Source organism: Siphateles boraxobius, unplaced genomic scaffold (assembly GCF_051911475.1).
Source record: "Siphateles boraxobius isolate OS27281-9 unplaced genomic scaffold, OSU_SipBor_1 32, whole genome shotgun sequence".
Taxonomy (NCBI): Eukaryota; Metazoa; Chordata; class Actinopteri; order Cypriniformes; family Leuciscidae; genus Siphateles; species Siphateles boraxobius.
In genome coordinates, this window is record NW_027508942.1 from 3,107,657 (window position 1) to 3,130,000 (window position 22,344).

At 37.4% G+C, this 22,344-nt stretch overlaps 1 protein-coding gene across 2 annotated transcripts in view; it reads left to right on the forward strand.

Annotated features, from left to right (window-relative positions):
* b3gat1a (beta-1,3-glucuronyltransferase 1 (glucuronosyltransferase P) a) overlaps window positions 1-22,344 on the forward strand; it is a 95,256-nt gene that overhangs the window by 23,337 nt on the left and 49,575 nt on the right. For both annotated transcript variants that reach the window (XM_077194543.1, XM_077194544.1), the window contains exon 2: window positions 20,092-20,284. The gene's annotated coding sequence lies outside the window, so the exon portion shown is untranslated. The remainder of the gene's footprint in view (window positions 1-20,091; window positions 20,285-22,344) is intronic.

Here is a 22,344-nt window from a genome sequence, read left to right on the forward strand (position 1 = left end):
CCTGGCTCAATCACTTTTCAAGTAAAATCACACCTAAAAGCATTAAAACATAATTAGATTTAAATTAAGCTGCTTTTCCAATGTACGGCCAAACTGTTCTCTTGTACCGTTTCATTCCATTCCATGCCAATCCGGCCCAGCCGGTACACGGATATAGTTTCATTTTCCACAGTGGGGCTGATAATGGAGCTCTTTAGAATGTAAAACAAATGCGTCAGTCATTTCCTTGAAAATGCTTGAGTTTACAGACGGTATGAGATGTAACAACCATATTTTAATGTTATTATTCATTTGTGTTTACATCACTCAAATAGTGTGCTTAGCCAGCAACAGAGAAACTGGTAGCCAGACAACAGAAAAGTGTCACGCATTACACCAGGACGATTCAGATTAGACAACCATGCTGAGAATTCCAGGCCAAGAACGGTTTGTAATCATGCAATGCCGAACCAAGCTCAAGTGGAAATATAACTGGAATCATTCCTTAACGTTCAGCTCAACAGGAAAAGTGGCTTTAGATTTCAAATAAATCAGTCGTACCACTGCAGAAACGAAGTATGCTGCTTCAGAAAGTTTGGGAATTCACATTCCCGACTTTAGTGCCTGAAAGGTATTTATTTCAGTTATTTATTACAGTTATCCCAACACTGATGTTTATTGGCCATTTATTTTCTAACTGCAGCTATGCTTGAGGTATCACATTTGTGAAAAGGATACTAAAACGTGTTTTTTGGAATTAAAAAACGCCAATATAAATCCAATAGACTTTCATCTAGTCATCCAAACAGACACCTGACTTCTGAAAAACATCCTCATTAGTGTGATATTTCTTGTGTGGATAAGCCTGTAAAAAGTCCATTTACCACCTTCTGTCTGTACTTGGCCACACCATCCTCACCGTTCTGGCACGCAGGCTTTATCCTCATTTACCATAAGCAGATTCAGGCATTACAACAGACTAGCTGTGGATGTACAGACTGTGAGACCTGCTAAATATAACCGCTGGAGAGAGTTTCGCAGGGTTTTCTGTCTACGTTTGGGTGTCCTAGAGCAGGAGGAGCTCAGAAAGAGGTTAGCAGTGTGTGTTATCCAGATCGCAGGAGGCTGAGCTGAGAGTTAAGAGCCGTAAAAGCTTTTGAAATGAATAAGTAGAGATGATCCGAGCGAGAGTGACAGGAAAATTACAAATCTGATAATACTTCCTGTTTGGGTGTGATTAGCAAAGCAATGAGCAATTTGTTTGCCATTAGAATCTATCAGACAAAAGAACTGTATTTGCTATATTCAGGGGATATATTAGAAGAGACTGACAGCAATTATCACAAACCTGTTCAGTCATGTGCTGCGTTTACATGGATCCGATTGTAATCAGACTACTAGCAGCCGGGATAATAAAAAAAAAAGTAATGTAATCATGTCAATCGGATCGGAATGAATTGGCCACATCCAATTTAAATTTAATTTGTATTGTAAGGTGTGGTTTGAACATTTTGTAATCCGATTGAGAGGATCGGATTGATAAACATAACTGGAATATATTGCACATATGCAATACAAATGGTGTAATGGCATATGATGCAAAAAAAACAAGCACTTATTGATGAAGGAAGTGTCATAAATGACTGTCGTGTCATTCTAAAATTCTCCTTCCACTCATCGCCTGTGAAGTGGAGCAGGACAACGTCCCACAAGTCCTTGTTTCAGACTCTCATCCACAGATGAGGCGGGCAGGGGTGTTTTTACTGCTTGATTAATATAAGCAGCTCGTCGTCGCCTAATTAGGACCCGAAATCAAAGAATAGAAGCAATTTAGGAGAATAGTATGCGTAACCAGCGGGTAACTGTGTATTCGTGCAGTGTGCACGTAAAAAAAATCTATTCTGATTGGAGCGAGTGACATAAACGCCCACATCAACCCGATCACCTTATTTAGCGTTCATAAACACTACGTTCAGATTCATAAATCGGAATGAATTAATTCCGATTGCTCAGAAGAATCCTGTCTGTTCCCGAGAAAAACATGTTTATTCGCTTAACTTTGTGACAAATTGTCAATAAAAAAAAGCTGATCTTGAAAAGTTTTTAGGCATTGCAGACATTTTATTCGAGAAAACTTTTAATCATATTTAAAATTAATATTAAATGTCATCAACCCAGTAATAATGCCAGATGCTTTTTTCAACAAAAAATAATTTAATGAGATTATTTGTGTGGAGGAGGGATCATTGGGTAATGGCTTGTTAGAGTGCAGAACAATGTGAAGCCTATATGGATATAGACACAGATGAGAGCGTAACCTCATTCTGCAAAGGACATGGATGTATTATCTTCAGTAATGCTTTAGGTTATCTAATATTATATTCTTATTCTTTCTCTTAAAACAAGTCTTCAAGAGAAAAAAAGTCATTTGAGATACATCTCATGATTGTATCTCTTAAAGATTTGCTTTTCACTGAAAAGGGAATAACAGACTACAAATCTATCCTCACTATAATTTCATCTGCATTGAAGGATAATCTATGGATTATTAAGGATTAGTATAAAACAATATTTGCAGATGGTAAGGAACAAGAAATGTTCAACCATAACTCTTGGTCCTTTCACACTGTATATCTCCAATAAACATAGAGTTCATAAACAGAATTTATTTTCAGTACAGATTAATAATTACTAAAATATATTCATGAACCTAATTCAAATCTCATAATATAAAACTAACATGACATGAATACATTTAATAATTTTTTAGATACACATGCTACTATAAAAGACTGAAATACCTCAAATAAAGTCTAAGGACTAGAAAATAAGGACTGATGATGTTTCCAAGCAATAAATGCATTTGGCAGTGGCCATTAGAGTCAGTTGGTTTGGCAACACTATTAATGGCTTGACCACATTAGCATGTGATTCTGCAGTGTGTGTGTGTGCGCGCGCTTGTTTTTCTATCCCAGTGGACTTCAACCTGAATGCACATGCACACTGACTCATGGCGACTCGTGTCACTGTGGGGACATAAATTGAGGTCCTCATGGGCAAGCTTATAAAACATACAGAATGATTTTTTTTTTTTTGAAAATAAAAAAATGCAGAAAGTTTTGTGTGATGGGTAGGTTTAGGGGTCGGGTTAGTGTAAGGGGACAGAATATACAGTTTGTACAGTATAAAAACCATTACGCCAAAGAAGAGTCCCCAAAAAGATAGTGAACCACTGATAAGGAGTCAGTAAAGTTACCATGTCAAATAAATGCAGACTTGGTGAGCATAAGACACTTTTTTCAACTTTTGAAGGGTAATATTTATACACTTTTAGAGACCTGATTATGTAATACTATTCATTTTGTAAAAGTATTCAATTATTCCCCATGCCGGCCTATATTCTCTAACATACAGTTTGTCTCTACCTCTTGAAAGCTAGTTTTACCTCTAATGTAGAGTTCTTTGTTAATAAACAGAGAACCTGAGGTTAAATAAACCGGCCTTGTCATAGAGTGAGACAGAATGAGAATTTTCAACCACAATAAGCAACCACAGAGTCTGATCCATTTATGCCCTCTATACTAGTTCATAAAACAGCTACCTTGAGCCCAGAAATGCTGTCTGGGGCTGCGTATACAGCATGACAAATAGCTTACCCTGCTTTTAGCTCAGTTCAATAAGGCCCAAATTGCCACTTACACGATTTTGCTGAGAGTATGGCAGATGCGGTTGAGACTGAGACTGTGCAGCCTTGTGTCGAAGCAATTTGGGTCTCACATTTCAAGCAGGTAAATGCAGCGATGGAGCTAATTTTATAGACAGCTGTGGGTAAAATAGAAAGAGTTTTCAGTAGATGCCTTTATTAAATCGGGGTGTCTATATTTGTCAGTATCTGAAAATATCCTCAGCTGTCTATATTTCTCTTGAACTGCATTTAACTAATAGCAGACAGATCTTTATGGAGGTTTTTATGGTATATTTCAGGACACTTTCCATCATCACTATGGTCAAGATGCTCAGGAGAGAGCAGCTCATCTCAAGCCTCTTTGGGTTCATTTACAAGCTCACAGCAGCAGTATTTCTTAGTTCAATTGGCATGAAGACCTGGATGCTGACCGTGCCTCTGTAAGCGCCTTGTCTCTTTAGGAGATTAAAAGAGCATTCACTAACAGAAATAATCTGCACTCCCCTCATACACTCATAGGCAAATCCTGAGAATATTACTTGTATTACAGAATGTAGAGATGGGAAGAACACCTTCTGTTTTACCAAAAACAAGTCTAACCGAGTACATGAAGCTATCTAAACATTAAACATGTGTTTATTTTGTAAGTAGCCTTGTACAAAGAATAATATACTGTACAAAATATATACATAATACACGCAAAATACAACTTTAATGCACTGTTAGTATTTTGTCTATGCTAACATTGCTTGTAAATAAAAGTGATTTTTATATGTTACTGTAAGCCATTCAAAAATCCCAATATGAAAGAGAAAGATGTTGTTAACAAACCAAAAGATATCTTTAAGCAACCCGGGGCACCTTGAACAGTCAATATTCTGAATTATTTTTGCTTTTCACACGGATGCTTGATTTTTGTGTGAGAAACACCTGCAGGCTGCTGTTACAGCTCCATCGGTGACCAAAACTCATTTATCTGTTTGTCTTTGCGCTGTGTTTATTTTACAGCCAGTGATTTGCGATTGGTGTTTGGTCTGGTGTTTGCATATGTTATTGATTTTCTCCTTAGCACTCAGGGTGCAGAAAGGAATAAATAATCGGTGCAAAATTATTGCCTCGGTGGCAAGTTCAGCTTTGTTTGCGGAGGCTCCCTGGTGTGCTTTTTTAATCACACTGTGTTAATTGTTGCCTGAATTCAACAAAGCCAGCAAGACTGCTGTAGGATTACAGGATCTTTGAGGCATGCACAGTGTAAAGGCCTGTTTCATTCGCTCGTGAAAAAGTAAACATCAATTTACATTCAGTGAAAATCTGTCAGGCCCTCACCGCCGCCCACTCACAACCATGAATCCATGTCAATGCAGATAAAATATAAGATGCTACCTCTCTGCATCCATAGCTGAGCTACTGTATCTCCTCAATGTTTCCTTGAATATAACAAGCCTGCAGAAAAATGTCAGTTGACCTTCCATATGTGCAAGTGTATTTCTGTCTTGCGAGGTGAGATGAAACATTGCCATCCAACTTTGCTAGATGTAGTGAATTTAAAGAAAGTATCAAAGTATATTGTTATAATACATAAAACAGTTTTTTATTGCAATTTAATGTTTTAATTTTTTTAAAGATATTAGCAAAAGGGTGAAATACCAACTACTAAGAAATTAGTACTAATCTACTAAAAAAAATGATATTTTACCAACCACTAATAAATTCTCTAATTAAATAATGAATTATAATAATATAACTTTTTTGATCATATCATTTTTTTTTATTAAATATGTATTATAACATTTATTTATTATTAAAAATATATACATTTTATAAATAAAACTTAATTTTTAACAACAAATCAGACAAGATTTTTTTAAAAAAATAGAAGCACTTTTGGACCTTAATATAAGTAGATAAATTGATTCTTAACATGAAAGAAGTTGAGTGCATGTTAAATCTGTCTGTGTGATACATACAGGCCAGACAAGATGTGTGGAAGAGTCCCTGGGAGGGATGTTTTTAAAAAAGTCATGCTGTAGGCGGCCTTGTCTGAGTTGATAATCAGAGTCTGATTCAAACAGCAAAAATGTTCCAAAAAATGTCATCTACAGGTGAAGTGTGTGAAGTTTTCAATGATAAAATACCTTCTTATATTCCAGCATGCAGACAACTACAAGTACACTGTTTGTAGTTTCATATTTGGCTCTTTTAATGTCTCTCTACTGGAGAAAAATGCTTTTGTCACCACACCTACCAGCAAGAACTAACTTACAGAGCTAACCCAACTGAAATAGCCTTTAGCTAACAGGATTTCAAATCACAGACTGTGCCCGAAAAAATAATGCGACAGAAAAAATACTTTGCGACAGATAAATAAGTACACTGAACAAAATTATAAATGCAACACTTTTGTTTTTGCCCCCATTTTTCATGAGCTGAACTCAAAGATCTAAACCTTTTTCAATGTAAACAAAAGGCCTATTTCTCAAATGTTCACAAATCTATCTAAATCTGTGTTACTGAGCACTTCTCCTTTGCCGAGATAATCCATCCACCTCACAGGTGTGGCATATCAAGATGCTGATTAGACAGCATGATTATGGCACAGGTGTGCCTTAGGCTGGCAACAATAAAAGGCCACTCTAAAATGTGAAGTTTTATCAGACAACACAATGCCACAGATGTCGCAAGTTTAAGGAAGCGTGCAATTGGTATGCTTACTGCAGGAATGTCCACCAGAGCTGTTGCTCGTGAATTTAATGTAAATTACTCTACCATAAGCCGTCTCGAAAGGCGGGTTTTCACTGTACAGGGCAGATGGCAGACATCGTGTATGGCGTTGTGTGGGTGAGCGGTTGCTGATGTCAACGTCGTGGATCGAGTGTCCCATGGTGGCGGTGGGGTTATGGTTTGGGCAGGCGTATGTTATGGACAACGAACACAGGTGCATTTTAGTGATGGCATTTTGAATACACAGAGATACCATGACGAGATCCTGAGGCCCATTGTTGTGCCATTCATCCACGACCATCATATTATGTTGCAGCATGATAATGCATGGCCCCATGTTGCAAGGATCTGTACACAATTCCTGGAAGCTGAAAACATCCCAGTTCTTGCATGGGCAGCATACTCACCGTACATGTCACCTATTGAGCATGTTTGGGATGCTCTGGATCGGCGTATACGACAGCGTGTCCCAGGTCCTGACAATATCCAGCAACTTCACACAGCCATTGAAGAGGAGTGGACCAACCTTCCACAGGCCACAATCAACAACCTGATAGACGAAGGAGATGTGTTGCACTGCTTGAGGCAAATGGTGATCACACCAGATACTGACTGGATTTCAGACCCCCTCAATACAGTAAAACTTCACATTTTACAATGGCCAGCCTAAGGCACACCTGTGCAATAATCATGCCATCTAATCAGCATCTTGATATGCCACAGCTATGAGGTCGATGGATCATGTCATCAAAGGAGAAGTGCTCACCAACACAGATTTAGACAGATTTGTGAACAATATTTGAGAGAAATAGGTATTTTGTGTGTAATATAATTTTGTTCAGTATATGTTCTATAGTATAAATGTAATCCGGACATTAGTCACAGCCTCAGATGTCACGGTCACGGATTGCTGGCTGAATGCTGATGCATATGCCACACTTAACTGGAAACACTTCAGGAGTTTTCAAGTCGTCATCTGATTGGTTGAATTCAGGATACGTGTGTGTTGCGTTCTTTAACCCTCTGAGGTCGGCTATCGCGTCGGCGCGATAGTCTCGCTTTTTTTCTTATCAGTGCAAAAGAGACTCAAAATACTCTGCTGATTTTGATTTTACATATTTGTGTTATACATCGTTCGATCCTGTTAAGTGTCTATTTTTTTGTGTATACTCACAATATAAACAAGGTATTGTGCTTTTAGTCAATAAAGAAAAATAAACATCATGCTAGTTTTGCCTTCTCTCTGTCAGTGAATTCTGAAACGCGTCCGAAAATTAACTGTAATTCCGCGAATAGTTGTCATACAGACACAGGTGTTTTTCCATAATGAAGCTTGAACTCTCTTCTTTTAAATGAATTAATTTATATAAAAAACAAATATTTGTAGTTATTGTAGTTATATAGTTTATGTAATCTGTATGAAAAGAGAGAGATGTCAGTCTTTTTCTTTCCAGCTCATTATACCTGATTACGCGTTAATGTGCCACGCCCACGGAGAGCGCGCGGTATTCAAAAGCAAATGATCTAAGGCAAGCCATTCAAACATGCCAACGCCCACCAGCTGGTTTATAAACACATCATGTTTAATAAAAACATGCACTTTACCTCGTCTTACTACCTGTGAGGAATAATACTATCTAATAACACTGGAAAATGTACCAGAAGTGCTGGTAGTTTCATTCTAAATGATGAATGATCGGCACAGGCGCGCACGCTGTTGTTTACTACAGTTATACAGCGCGTGTCTGTGCCGTTCATTCACTCTCGCACCTACATTAGTTAACATGTTATTTTTACATGAACACATCCAAACTATATTGCTATAGCCTACTAAGATGAGTAAAAATAGACTGAAATATGTTGAAATAAAATGTCTGTATAAGCAAGAAACTGCAAATTAACATGTATATGCTAATATATCATACACAATATGTTACAGACTAAATATGAATGTTTAGACAAGATTTTGTTATTAGTTTTGGATAGATTATAAAGTTTTGACTGTAAAAAAAGACTACCGTCACATTAAATAGGTAAGCTTTTGTTCATCAATTTCTGCTCATATGTTAAATATACTATAGTATGATGTTTTGTCAAAAATAAAGTAGGTATATTGAATTATCAACTAAGATTTTATTATAGTGTTTGTTCCAAATCCAATATTCAAAATAATGAATCCTTACCTTTTTTAATACGTATGATAAAATGTATAATTTTTACAAAGAAAGAATACACTTGAAATATTGTTAAAATTGTAATTGTTGTTGTAATTGTAACCTATTTGTAATTGGTTACAATTTCTAATTGTAAAATATGTCTATATAGATAATTTCTTTTAATTTTAATTTTAAAATGCATTTAATTTCACAGTTTAATTTTAACTGTGACAATGAGCGCTTATCAGGATCAACTAAACGTTTGATTTTCAGTTATGTGAAGTATGTAAAGTTCGCGGCATAGACTCTTTAAAATACGTTCAAGAGTTTTACCCACCAGTCTGTTATTGTAGGGACATTGACGTAAAATTTTCACGCCCCTAAACATGACACAGAACAAAACAAACTGTGATTGGTTGCTTTACATGGCAGTCAGATGCCCTTGGAAAGCCAATTAGCCAATGAAAGAGTCCAGACCTTCTGCCGTCAGCTACGCGAGACTATCTGGACGTACAACATCAGCCATGTTGTTACTGTCATGTGACCACAGTTGCATCGCTTCACTGCCATTCACAAATTCTCTCCCATGGAACGGTAAAGAGTCCAATGGACATGCACTCCAGAGTCTTGCCAGAAGCAGTAGGTAATTCGTGCACTGTTTTATGAATATTGTGAATTCGGACATAATACTCTTTTCTCTAGAGATGTCACGGTGAAGAAATTTTCACACCAGTAAATAAACGTGTGACAACACCGGTATTACCGATAACACCAGGGGGTATTATATATATTTTGCAGGCATCAGAGAGCCGCTATCAAAATGCGGGGTATTAAAAACGCTTTTGAATAAGCACTCGCTTTTTACTTTCGTTTTCGAATTCGTGATTTTGCGTTTTGCGAGTATAGGGAGCGGCAGTATTGGCCACACATTTTACGAGATGGCGCTTAGGATCTGTTGTGCACCAAGTCCTCCGCCATAGTCCTGTCAGTCATCTCTGAAATAAGTTTGCGTATTTTAATACAGCCAACTACCATTAAGATGAATGGGAATGATAAGGGTTAGCTTTCTACAGGTATTATAGACCTTGTTGAGCTAACCATCTAAACCTGAATTTGTTTCATTATTTATAGTTTTGCAATTCTGTAAGGAGAATTACACAATTTTTCTTGCCATCCCACAGACTAATCTTAGCACTTTCACTCAGTCAAACAGCATGGACCTGATGTGAAATCTGAATAAAGAAAGACAGTTGGTGAATGAGAGTACATCTGTAAAATAAACATGTGGGAGAGTAAACATGAATTCATGATCACATAAAGAGAGAGAAAGATCGCCTTTAGCAGAGTAATATAACCCAGTTAACATGACTGTAACATCTCTCAAGAGAGAGAACTGCTTTCATTTCAGACTTCAGAACATGAAGTGCCCTGACGGATGGGTGTCTTGTAAAGATCAGAGCCACATTTTCTTAGGTTGGGAGACTATAATGCACAAAGCAGCGACTCGCACAATGTAGTGGTGCTGGTTTCAAACATATACAATTATGGAAGTGCCCAGTGGCACAAAAGTGAAACCTTCTCGGCTGTCAGAAAGCGCCTCTCTGCAAACTGCAGAAGTGGAGCATCACAGAGGCGACAAGAAAAGAACAAAGTGACAGGGACGGTCTTATTTCCTAGGGTTCTTCAGGGAGCAGATGCAGGCAATCTCATTTAGTGTTAAACATGAGACGAGATGTGCCTCCTCCTCTCTCGCTCCGGCTTTATCTCTCTCGCACACGCAAACTTGTTGGTGTCTGATCATGTGGGCTTTGCTTGAGTTGTAGAGAGCTGCCACTCATCCAATGGCAACGGAGTGACAAAACCCTTGGTGGTAATTTCAGCAAAAAGCTTGGCAGCGCGGCGGAGAACTGTGGCTTAATGCGATTGGCCCGCAGATGCCTCTTTTGGAAGATGGCAGGATTGGCAGCTAGAAAAATGCATTGAAATTTTGAGAGAGCAAGAAGGAATGAGTGGAGTTGGAGAGAAACTGAATTTCCACAGGTGCGATTTTGGAGTTGGATCAATTTCTGAGCCTTCGGGTGCATATTTAAAGCCAACATTAGTGTTGTGAATTAGCCAAACAAATGATTTGTTCCTTGATTTTTGTGGATATGCAGTCTTAAAAAAAGTATGCAGAGCTCCAAATCCAGCTCACAAGACAAATGCAAAAATATACATACATTACCGCTCCAGTTCGGACACACAAGAGACCAAGAGAATAGCTTCTCATTTCCAGCATATTATTAAGGCCATAATCAACTGGGTATCACGGTCCTCCCCCTGTCCCTATGTGGTTGTAATTATACTGACATGCAGACAGTGGCAGGCAAAGTGATTTTCGGTCCCTGCAGAATGAACACCACCTCCTTAACCATCCAGTCAGGTCGCTCAGGGAGCCACACGCAATTTCCATCCTCATTCAATTCAATTGCTGGAGCATGCAAATGCAATTTCTCATTGTTTGCCTGACTGCTCCAATAGTAGTTCTTATTTGCAGGATGTCAACTTATAACCACAATGAGTAATCTGTAAATACATGAGGTCATGTCATATATTCCCTATTATACATTGAATACGTGTTTAATTCATGACTGACAGATAGTACTGTATATGGAATCATTTTGTTCTTCAGAGAACATTAACTAGCGATTCTGTGATTCTCTCTACTGATTTGACAGTATACTAAAGGCACTCACCAAAAAATTTGAAATATGCTCAAAACAAAAAACAAATATTAAGGGAACTTCAATAAAGATGACCTGGAAACCCTCCAAATGCGGGTGGATTTCAGCAGTGGTGTGTAACGCAGTCACTACTAGCCACTTTGGCTGATTGAATTTTATATAATATACATTTTTCAATTGTGGTCTTTTAATAGGCCATCTGAAATAATAAACTAAGTGCAATGTAGTGTTGTCAGAAATACAGATTTTTCGATACATATCGATACTGAAATATCTGAAACGCTTTATTTCCCACAGAATACACGATACCAGCTGCGCTTTCTCATTCTCTCATCTCTCCAACAGAGAATGACACACAAACCCGCCTCCTCTCATTCACTCGATTCATTTGCTCCGGATGAATATTGTTGGTGTTACAGGGCTTCAATTTCGGCGCGGGATTGCGCATTACTTTACTCATTCCCGCAGATTTTGTGCTCAATTTTATACACTATGGATCAACACCAATTATTTTTTTGTGAAAAACATTAACATTAAAACATAATTAGGGTAATTTCAGCTAAATATAAATTGCAATATAGGCCTATAACAAATTATAAATTATATTGCCCCTTCCACGTTAAAATTAATTCAGTAAAATGCATGACTAGATTATTTTATGCAAGAATCATAAAGATACTTGTGAATATTTGTATACAAACAGTTCATGCACACACATACAACATACGTAAAAATATGCATGTACAAAAATCTGTGCAGGTACATTTATATAAATATTTATATGTATAAAAAAACATAAAATTTAAATACATTAACCTGGTACTATATAAATGAATATACTTGACAATATTCAGCTACATAACATTAAAGGGGTGATAGAATGATTTATAGGGTATTTCAAACAGTTCCTTAAGGTCTCCAAATAGGATATGTAACATTGGTTGGGCTGAAAATGCCCCGGTGTCTCTTTTATACGCCCTAATGCAACCCTGAGAAATAGCCCCAGAATGAAACGAGCTCTTTTCTCCCTTTTATGGTATGCTCATGAATATTAAGATGAGCTGCATGCTGTCCAATGTATCTAAGCTACTATCGAATAAATATTTCAATTAAACCAACACTAACACTAACACTAACTGTACTTTCTATAACGGATAGCATTGTTAAATAACTGTTAGCGACAAATTCATAATGTTAGATTACTTGCAGCTAGCGGTAGTTATGTCAACATGGTTGGAACACCCCCTCTTTTCAGAAGTAGCCGCGTAGAAAAGCCTTCTTGAAATGTCTAAGGTTTTCGAAACAGTCTGGGTCGAAATGATTCGAGCATATTGATAATTTCATGTTGAAGCTCACAGGGATCTTGTTGTATAAAAACATCAACCATGCCCGTTGAATGTTTGGTTCCTTGGGAAGACGATGAAAAGAGCCAACATTCCCTGTACAGCCGGGAGCACTGCAGTAACGACCGTGACTCATTTTGAAGATCCTTTAAAAATATCCAAACTTTCTTATTTGTAATTCCAGAAGCAGTAAACTTAGCTTGCCGGCTAAACTGTGTCTGACTGCACGACCACCATTGATATAACTGGGCCCAGAAAGTGGGCTGTGTGAATGCAAATTTATGGGCATAACAAAGGTACAGACAGGATCCAAATAAGGAAATCCCCCAAGTGTTACGTCACATCTGAGCTGATTTTGAGATCCGACCGTTTTGCAGCTGCAGTTTAAAGTTTTGAGATTTTCATATTAAGGATTTGACCTAGGATTTTGAGATTCTGATTTTACCCATCGAGCTGCTGTTATTCAACTATGCCAAGGTAAACTTGGTTTTGCATTCTATCACCCCTTTAAAGGGTGTCAAGTTAGTACACAAGAGACATCTTTCATTCCATTTGTGGAATATCTAGAGCATGTTCAGTCGGAGAGAGGTGAGTGTAGGTGTTCATGAGTGGGTGAAATAACCGCCCTTATCTATTTTTCTGCTCTGAGTTTGTTTGTACGTGCAAATCCAGACTATTTTAAAAGTTTAAAGTATGAAATACTTCATACCTGAGGGATGCATGCAGCAAACCCAATTCTGTTTCATGCATTAGCATTTATATTTAGGTATTTTTACATAATGTTCTAATAGGCTCTTCTCAGTTGTCCCTCATTAAAAATTGAATCCAAGCAGGGCACCAGCACTGTTTTGGGAACTTCTGAGATTGGGCACGAAGAATCCAGCATTGGATTGGTTTTGCATTATGGGATGCTGGTTGCTGGTTTGCTCTAACAGCATAAACCAGCCTGGACCAATATGGAATTCATGCTGGTTTATGCTGTATTTTTCAGTATTCAGGCAGTGCAGAGCCCGGGGCAGAACACAAGGAGAGAGAAGGGGGAAACAGAGATGCTGTAAGCAACTTCAGCCAGGGCAGAAAATCAACCCATGCTCCCCTTTTCCTGTGATTAATTTAACTCTTGCTGCTATTAAAGTGACTAGGAGAGCTGAGCGACAGCTAGGAATGCGGCGAGCTGAAGAGGTCTGGACTCTTCATGTCTGTTGCGTGTCTGACTGAGACGATATCTCTGTTTGATATGCGTTTCTTTGTGAGGAAATGCTGCAGTTGACTGTGAAGGATGTTACTTTAAATAGTGCCTTAAAAATTGCTTGACACTATTATCCTTCCAAAAATAGAAAACTGCAAGATAGAATGTATAGGAAAGAAAAATCACACCTGAAATTGTTTCAATTGTTTCTTCTAGACAGTGTTGGAGATCAAACTGAGATGTTTCTCCTGAAAAAATACACCAGTAATCGCATATGCTCCTTTTCAGGGGGTTTTATCGCTAACTAAAACTAAAACCATACAAAATCTAAATACTTGAAATAAACATAAAATAAAATATAAATAAAATAATAGGCAATAAATAACTAAAGGCAACATTTCTCATTGTCATTTGGTTCAAGTTGAAGTAATAAATATCTAAAATAAAATAAAATGAAAACAGCTAATATAAAAAAATAATATATAATTCACTATATTAGCAAAAACTATAATAGTAGATCAATAATACTAAAATTGTATTTTCCAATAAGATAGATATACAAACCATGCATATTCATTTAACAGATTTGTTAAATGGACCTCTCTTTAACAGATCTGTTAAAAGGCTCGCTATATTTCAACATTTCTCTTTTAAATTGAATTATTTTAAGGCATTTAAAGAAATAAAGGAGATAAAGGAGATGAAAATTTTATCATTATTTACCCCCCCTCTTGTGTGTGTTTTTCTTTTTTAATAAATGGTGGTTGGTATATGGTGCATTAATAAAGCTTAATCTTTAGCAAAAAGGTCACCTTCAGTTGTGAGGCTTTACAGTAATTTCTAGATATAAGCTTAGATCAGATTGTCCTTCTAAATGTCCTTGAGAAGGTTTGGGTGATAACCTGCTTTTCTCATCCACCTTTATCACCTGGCCGTCCCGCATGGATCGGCTTGTGTGTTTAGACAGGACGAATGCACCTGTTCTATTCCTGTGGAAACCCTCGTGCCAGATGAGTGAGTGCAGTTTAGATGCAGGTGTGCCAGAACTTATAACCTGACCAAGGATACTGCTAATATCCAGATAGAGTGTTATCAGCGTGCTTGCAGCCGGCTGGCTCTTTTTCCCCCGGGACTTTGCAAAGGGGGGTTCCTTCAGAAGACATGAAGAGAAAGTTTCAGCTCTGGGCAGAAGGATTTAACCCTAAACATGCCCCCTAGCTGTGGGTTAGGTCATGTGTAGGGGAAAGAACACAAGACGCTGCTGTTACAGAGACATTTTAGCATTTGTATTACCAGTCGGACCTCTTGAATCTGGTGGTGAAGTTATCGAAGGATTCTTGCTCAGGCATACAACAACAAGTATTCATTCACACGTCTACCACATTTCAATTTCATACTGTTCATAAGACGAAGGCTCCTCGGCCTCTGAGCGATCAAAAATAATCTCTATACCTCTGTGAGCAACATGGGTGCCTAAGAGTACGTTTGGGTAGTCGTCCACTTCATTCCACTATTTTATAGCTTTGTGAAGAACACAAAACACTAACACTGCTATCCGCTTAGATTCAACTGAACCTGTGGAAGGAGGTCTAAAATAAAGCATTAGAGGACACATTGATGCTTCTCCTTCTTGCCACTCTATAAAAAAGAAGAGCGACGTGGAAACTAATTTAAAACAGTTCTATGCTATTGAAAAACGAGTCCACGCTAACTGTCCTACTTTCATTCCTATTCATTTAACACAAGCTAAACTAACAAAGACATCCGAAAATCATATTAAATGATGAGTATCACAGTTATTATTCACAGATTCTACAACTTGTTCAGAAATACTTATGAAAGAAATGCAGCAAATAAGGCATGATAAAGCTCTCTTTTAAATAATTTTGAACTATTTTTTTTTCTCATTCCTGAATAGTTTTTATATATGCAGGCAGACATGACATTATTTCTTGTTACACAAATGACAGCGTACCACGCAAATACTTTACAGCCTTGAATCATCACCACCACCTTTTGCTGTTTTAAGTCCTAATTTAATATAATATAATATAACATGATATAAGGTTGCATTTACTTGATCAAAAATACAGAAATACTGTAAATAAAGCAATATTGTGAAATACTATTAGAATTTTAAATAACTGCTTTCTATTTTAATAGAAATTCTATTTTAAAATGTAATTTATTCTTGTGGTCAAAGCTGAATTTTCAGCATCATTTCTCCAGTCTTTAGTCAAGTCAAGTCACCTTTATTTATACAGCACTTTTTACAATGCAGATTGTTTCAAAGCAGCTTTACAGAGATAACAGGAAAATAATGCTGTAATAATTGTTAAATATCAAATTAAATGTCCCCAACTAAGCAGGCCAAAAGCCAATGGGACAAAAGCGAAGAAAGGTGACAGTGTGTCACATGATAGTGTCACATGATCCTTCAGAAATCATTCTAATATGCGGATTTGCTGCCCAAAAATACATATTAATATTCTTTTTATTATCAATGCTGAAAACAGTTATGCTGCTTAATATTGTTGTGGAATCCTTAATTTAAAAAAAAGTCAGGATTATTTGATTATTAGGAAGTTGATGAAAAGAACAGCATTTATTTGAAATAGAAATCTTTTGTTACATTAAAAATATATCTACTGTCACTTTTGATCAATTTAATGCATTTGTAAAAATAAATAAACAATAAAACTTAATATTGTTAACATTTGTTTACATTTAGTTATAATATTTAAACCTTCAAAATGATTAAAAAAAAATATATATATATATATATATATATATTTAAACATATTTCTATAGTACACTGAGTGATTAGTTACAAAGCCTGAAGTATCAGTGTGAGGTTTTATGTCACAAGTTTCACATTTTTAGTTTTTTTCCTATAGTCACTTCTAAAACTTTATAGAGAGAAGTTTGGAACTTGCCAAGAAGTGAATTATTGATGTGGGCTACTGACTACAGAATAAAGAAGCATTTACTTTGTGTGGGTTTGCCTGAATTAATCATAACATGAGACTAAGACGGGGGATGAATTCTTTCTTTACAAAACCCACCAATTTTCCAGTAAATGACAGATGTCTTCTCGCAAAACTGGACCCAGCCATTATCGACAGCATCAGTTTACCGTGCGCATCAAACATTCAGCAGACGGTCTATTGTCTGTACTGCGTTCTTGCATTTTCCGCCTACATTGTTAAACATGCGCAACATACAATTTTGACATCAGCATTCGCAACGTCTCTGTCGACAGAAATGTTTGAAGGGAACCATCGGCAGTTAATTGACCCGATGTTATGGAACTTGATGACAGACTGGATATACAGTATTTAACTGCAACATTTCAAATATTTATTTAGAATAACACTGTTAATCATACACTGACATTTAGCCTATTAAAACCTTAAGAGTCTTGAACAAAGGATTTGTTTTTTCCCCCCAAAGAATCCTGTCTTTTCCTCTCCCCAGACTTTAGGGATTTCCTCCATACTAGCCATAGCTAGGAGAAAAACTGACTGTATAAGACCTGTACATTTCCCACATGCAGATGTGTGCAGTGGTCCAAGAGCCACTGAGCTTCATTGAGATATTAAGGTTGACATTTCTTGCTGCCAAACACCATGTCAAGCTCCTTACCCACTGGATTTATGGCGCGGTTGATGTGGTAAGTGGCGTCGACTGCAGGGTGGAGTATGGATACACTGCAACAGAAAGCAATGGACTGTTGATTCATCCCCCGTGTCTGTGGGCTTGCACACTTGATCAATACTAATCCCCTCATCCGTCACAGGTCACATCCAGTTGTACATCTCTCACTGTCAGCACATGAGTGCACATGAAGTGATTCTCAGGACACTGGTTTCACAGTCCTCTGGGATGAGCTGCTAAATAAACTTCTCATTTTTACATCCATTCACATTACATTCAGGGTGTTTGGAGACATGTTAATAATGAAGGATTTTAGATTTAGACTTGGCTTGCATATTGCTTAGCTTAAAATACAATACTCTTAATAAGCATAAAAATACTGGGTAAGACAATTTTGATATAGATATTTTTTTATTATAATTTGTTAATTTGCCATCTTATTTTCTTTGAGCTTGTCACAAATGCATTCTGGGATTGCCTGCCCTATAGGAAGCCTATGAACCTGTTCCAAAAGACACACTTCATGTGTACATTAAAGGGTTAGTTTATCCAAAAATTTAAATTCTTTATATTAAGTGGCTTTAAGTACTTTGTACTTACATTGAAACTGATAATTTGATACAATGGACTTATCGTATACATACATGTTTTTACATCGTACTTATATTTTAAAAATACCTGCATGTAATTACAGCTGTAATTAATGTATTTAATTACATTTGTAATTACACTGTTGACCCTTCCCTTACACCTTAACCTACCCTAAAACCGACCCATACCATTACACCAGCCCGTAACCTTACCCGTATCACACCTCAATAACAGCACAAGTGTTTTACAATACAACATCAACACAATAAGTACATTGCACATATTTTTCAATGTAAGTAAATAATATTTAAAGCCACTCAATATAAAGTGGGACCAAATTCGGTAATCATTTACTCGCCCTCATGTTGTTCCCAACCTGTAAGACTTTCGTTCATCTTCGGAACACAAATGAAGATCTTTTTGATGAAATCTGAGAGCTTTCTGTCCCTCCCTCCCTCCACACAACTGAAACTTTGATGCTTTAAAAATTTCATAAAAAGATTGTAAAACTAATCCATATGAATTGAGCGGTTTAGTCAAAATTTTTGAAAAGACTTGATAGTTTTTTGTTTTTTTTAACCCAGTAAATTGCAAACAACTAGAAAGCCATGAAAATTAATTCAAAAAGAGTGGGAAACCTGAAGAACATTTGGCTATTTAAAATTTGAAATCCTGAAATTATATTTTTCTTATATTTTAATTATATTTATATTTTATAAAATTGAGACTCTTTAAATGTTGCTGTGTACAACAGGGGGCTTTGGCTCAAAAAGGTTGATAACCGCTGCTATATACAGTACAGTAAGAATTTGGCGTAAAGAAGGTGTTATACGAAGCGTAATCATTTTTAAACAGACTTCATGACAGAAGCATGCATACAGTATGATGCCTTAAAAGTCTACCTAGGCAGCTCACGAAGTTCTAGAACAGAACCAATTTGCACTTTTGCTACTTGCTATGGCCTATTCTAGCAAAATTTTAGAGTTTACTAGCATATAGATGGCCTCCAAGTTTAAAGACATGGACTAAAAGTCAAAAAACACAACATCAAATTTGTATAGGGTTTTTGAAAACAATAAAAAAAGGACTTGAAGTATCAGCTTAATCTACTAAACCCAATTTGTTTTAAGTTCCATTATTAGAACGGGTCGTGGTGATAACTTGTATGCCTCTGTTGTGGTCCTGTCAATAACCAGTTAAAGGAAATTCATTCCACTCAATCTCTTTTGATCAGTGGATAGACGTTTGATTTTGCCTATTACACTGAATCAATAGACAACTCAAGGCTAGATGCATAACTTTCTTAACTGACACAGGATTCATTCTCACCTTCATCAATAATGGATATAAATGGACAGCATCAAATAAGATCTCAGACTTTACCAGGGATTCGGCCTCCAACAAAGAGTACAGGCAACAGCAGTTGGGAAAAATCAAAATCAAAACTATGTTCCCTTGAAGCTGGTTTTAGAGGAAACTCTATTTATAATGCAGACGTGTGTCAAAGCGATTTAAGTGTGGGGAAAAAACTCTTTCTGAATGTTGAAGAAAACTTCTGGCCACAACAACTTTTTTGTTGTTGTTGTTATGTACCAGAAGTAAAAAAAAAAACAGGTTTGCAATGGACTCTCTGCAAATGTAAGATGTTCATATTAAGAAATAGAGCAAAATCTTAACCAAATTCATTAAATAATTTATAAATAAATATATATATATAAAGGGCCTACGTGTATATGAAATATACTTGCTGTATGAAATATAGCCTTTGTGAGTACATCCCGATATTGATAACACTGCCTGAACATCACCTGCAATCAGATTCAGATTTGAATTACAAATCGGTTCGGGTGCAGTGTGAACACACAACCTACAGTACAGTCCACATTTATATTTATCCATACTTCCCACCATAAATAATCTCCAGTAATGAATGACGCCTACTCCAACCCTGCCCTCCCCTCTTCCCCTGACTCTCAATGCCCGTCTTTGTCCGAGGATCAGAATGAGCCATTCTCTCTCTCACAGATGACCCCTCTTGTCTCCACAGGCGCTGCTGAGGACGTGACTGCCCACGTGGTCTGGATGCCAGCCGCTGCCTCTCAGAACCCCTGACAATCCCAGAAACACATCCTCATCCTTCATTTCCACGCTCTCGACCCCCCCGGTCTGCGAGGATTATTGAGTCTCGGGATTACTGAAGTGTCCACTTTGGCCGCGGGAGAAAGGGCACACTATTACTTGTGAGTATCCTCAGCTGCTCCAAGCCTCGGCTCTGCCTGCGCAATTACAGTCATTATGGGCTTTTGTGCTTACTTGGTGGAAAAGAAAATGCAGGGAAGACTTTATTAGAGCAAATGAAATGCTTCATCAAACATTATTGGCCATTACTTTAATTATCGGCATAACAGAATGAAATGAACAAAAACAGATCTTTCTTGCCTTGAGTTCTTATATCTGAAATGGGCTCGAGACTAAATTGAAGGAACTGGGGCATTGCCAGATATGTCATGCTACTGTTTTGGTCACAAAATGCCTTGAGCGGGACTCGGGCATGTTAGGGATTCGGTTAGTGTCTGTGTGAGCGGCTGCATGGGTTGTCAACCTACTGCAATAAATAATTGAAATGGATGTACGACAACATTGTGTGTGGTTTCAGCGTTCGCAAGGGTTGCAAGCTCTGTGAAAATTTTGAGTTTTACTGCGGGTGTGAGAATTGGTTTAGAAGCTCGACGGACTTAGGGGGAGATCACACATCATCTGATTTATGCAATCTTCCTGCTGGTGTAAAATATCTTAGGCCTGTTATTACCGGAGAGTGTCTGTCTAGGTCTAGGGGCGGAATAAAAAATGTAAGGTGAAAGCTGCAGATGATTTGGAAGCCAGAATGACTTAATGCAATCTGAGATGAGGATCAGGGAGAGCCGGAGAGGCTGAGGATGTGATACATGGATGGATTTTTCTGTATGTTGATGTGGGCTGCCTGATTTAGAAATACACATGTAGTGATGAAACCAGCGCAAAGCACGCACGTGTTGACTGGACAAAGAAAACTTGTACTACACAGAAACGCACTAAAAACATAGGTCCAGCTTTAAAAGAGACCAGCTATACTTGCATGCTGTTAGAAGACTTTTTTTAATGGATGTTCTTTGACATGTTGTGTGCAATTTTTTGGTGCTCATTATTTCAAATAATAATTGGAGAAAAACTTTTTTTAAATCAAAATATAAACTACCTGTCTAAGGCCGTGTGTCCACCAAAGCGTTTTTAGCCAGCTGAAAACACTAGGCGCTCTGCTGAAAACGCCTAGCTGTGGGCGCTCGAGAGCATTTTGGCAGCGCTGCGTTTTTTCAGTTGAGACGATTCGTTGCTATGATACAGAACATCCGCAGCACAGTTTACTTGTAACTGATTTCGTAGATAATTTGTTTCATACTAAAAAGTTATTTTTCATCCATTTTGTTCGGTTAGCTCTGCTGGTTGATGTCGTTGTACAGAAAGAATGTTGTGACAGTTGGTCAGTGTGGTATGTGTCCCGCCCCTCCTCCACTGTGATTGGACGGCTGTGTAAATTGTGACAGTGATGAGCGCAGCGTTTTACACCAAAGTTGAACATTCTTCAACTTCAACTCTCTTCAACTTCAACTCTCGGCGACCAGTAAAAAACGCTGAACGCTCGGCGCTTAAGCGTTAAATACACGCTCAGCGCCTCGTTACGCTCATGGCGTTTAAAAAACGCGGCGCTCCCATTGAAAACAATTAGAATTTTACGCCAGCTGCGTGAAAAAACGCTTTGGTGGACACACGGCCTAACTCATTTTTCGCTTTCTTTGTTATTTCAAACGCCACTCTGATGCTGCATTCAACACACTTCCCCTGGAATAAACTTTACAATTTTAATTAAACATTTAATTAAAATGTCATCTACTCGTTATTTAATTATTTACTTGTTTTCTGTGCAAAAAGAAGTCACAAATATCTATAATAGTAGGAAGTAATTATTGTAATATAAAGAAAATATAACAAACGTGGCAATGCTTTGAATGGAAGATCACCCCCCCCCCCCCCCCCAAAAAAGTGAGCTTAGAGAAAGAAAGAAATTCACACTGAAAACTCACAATTGTGAGAAATAGCTCTGAAGTAGAAATGTCTTTGATAGTTTTGCGTAATTCAAACCACAATAACATCCAAAGATTGCAAAGGCAATTCTCCAAAATGGAAATGGGTGGAAATGTCTCAACATCAATGTTTTGGAGGTAAAGTTGCAAAAATTATGTTTTCCTCGTGAAACTGCTCTGAC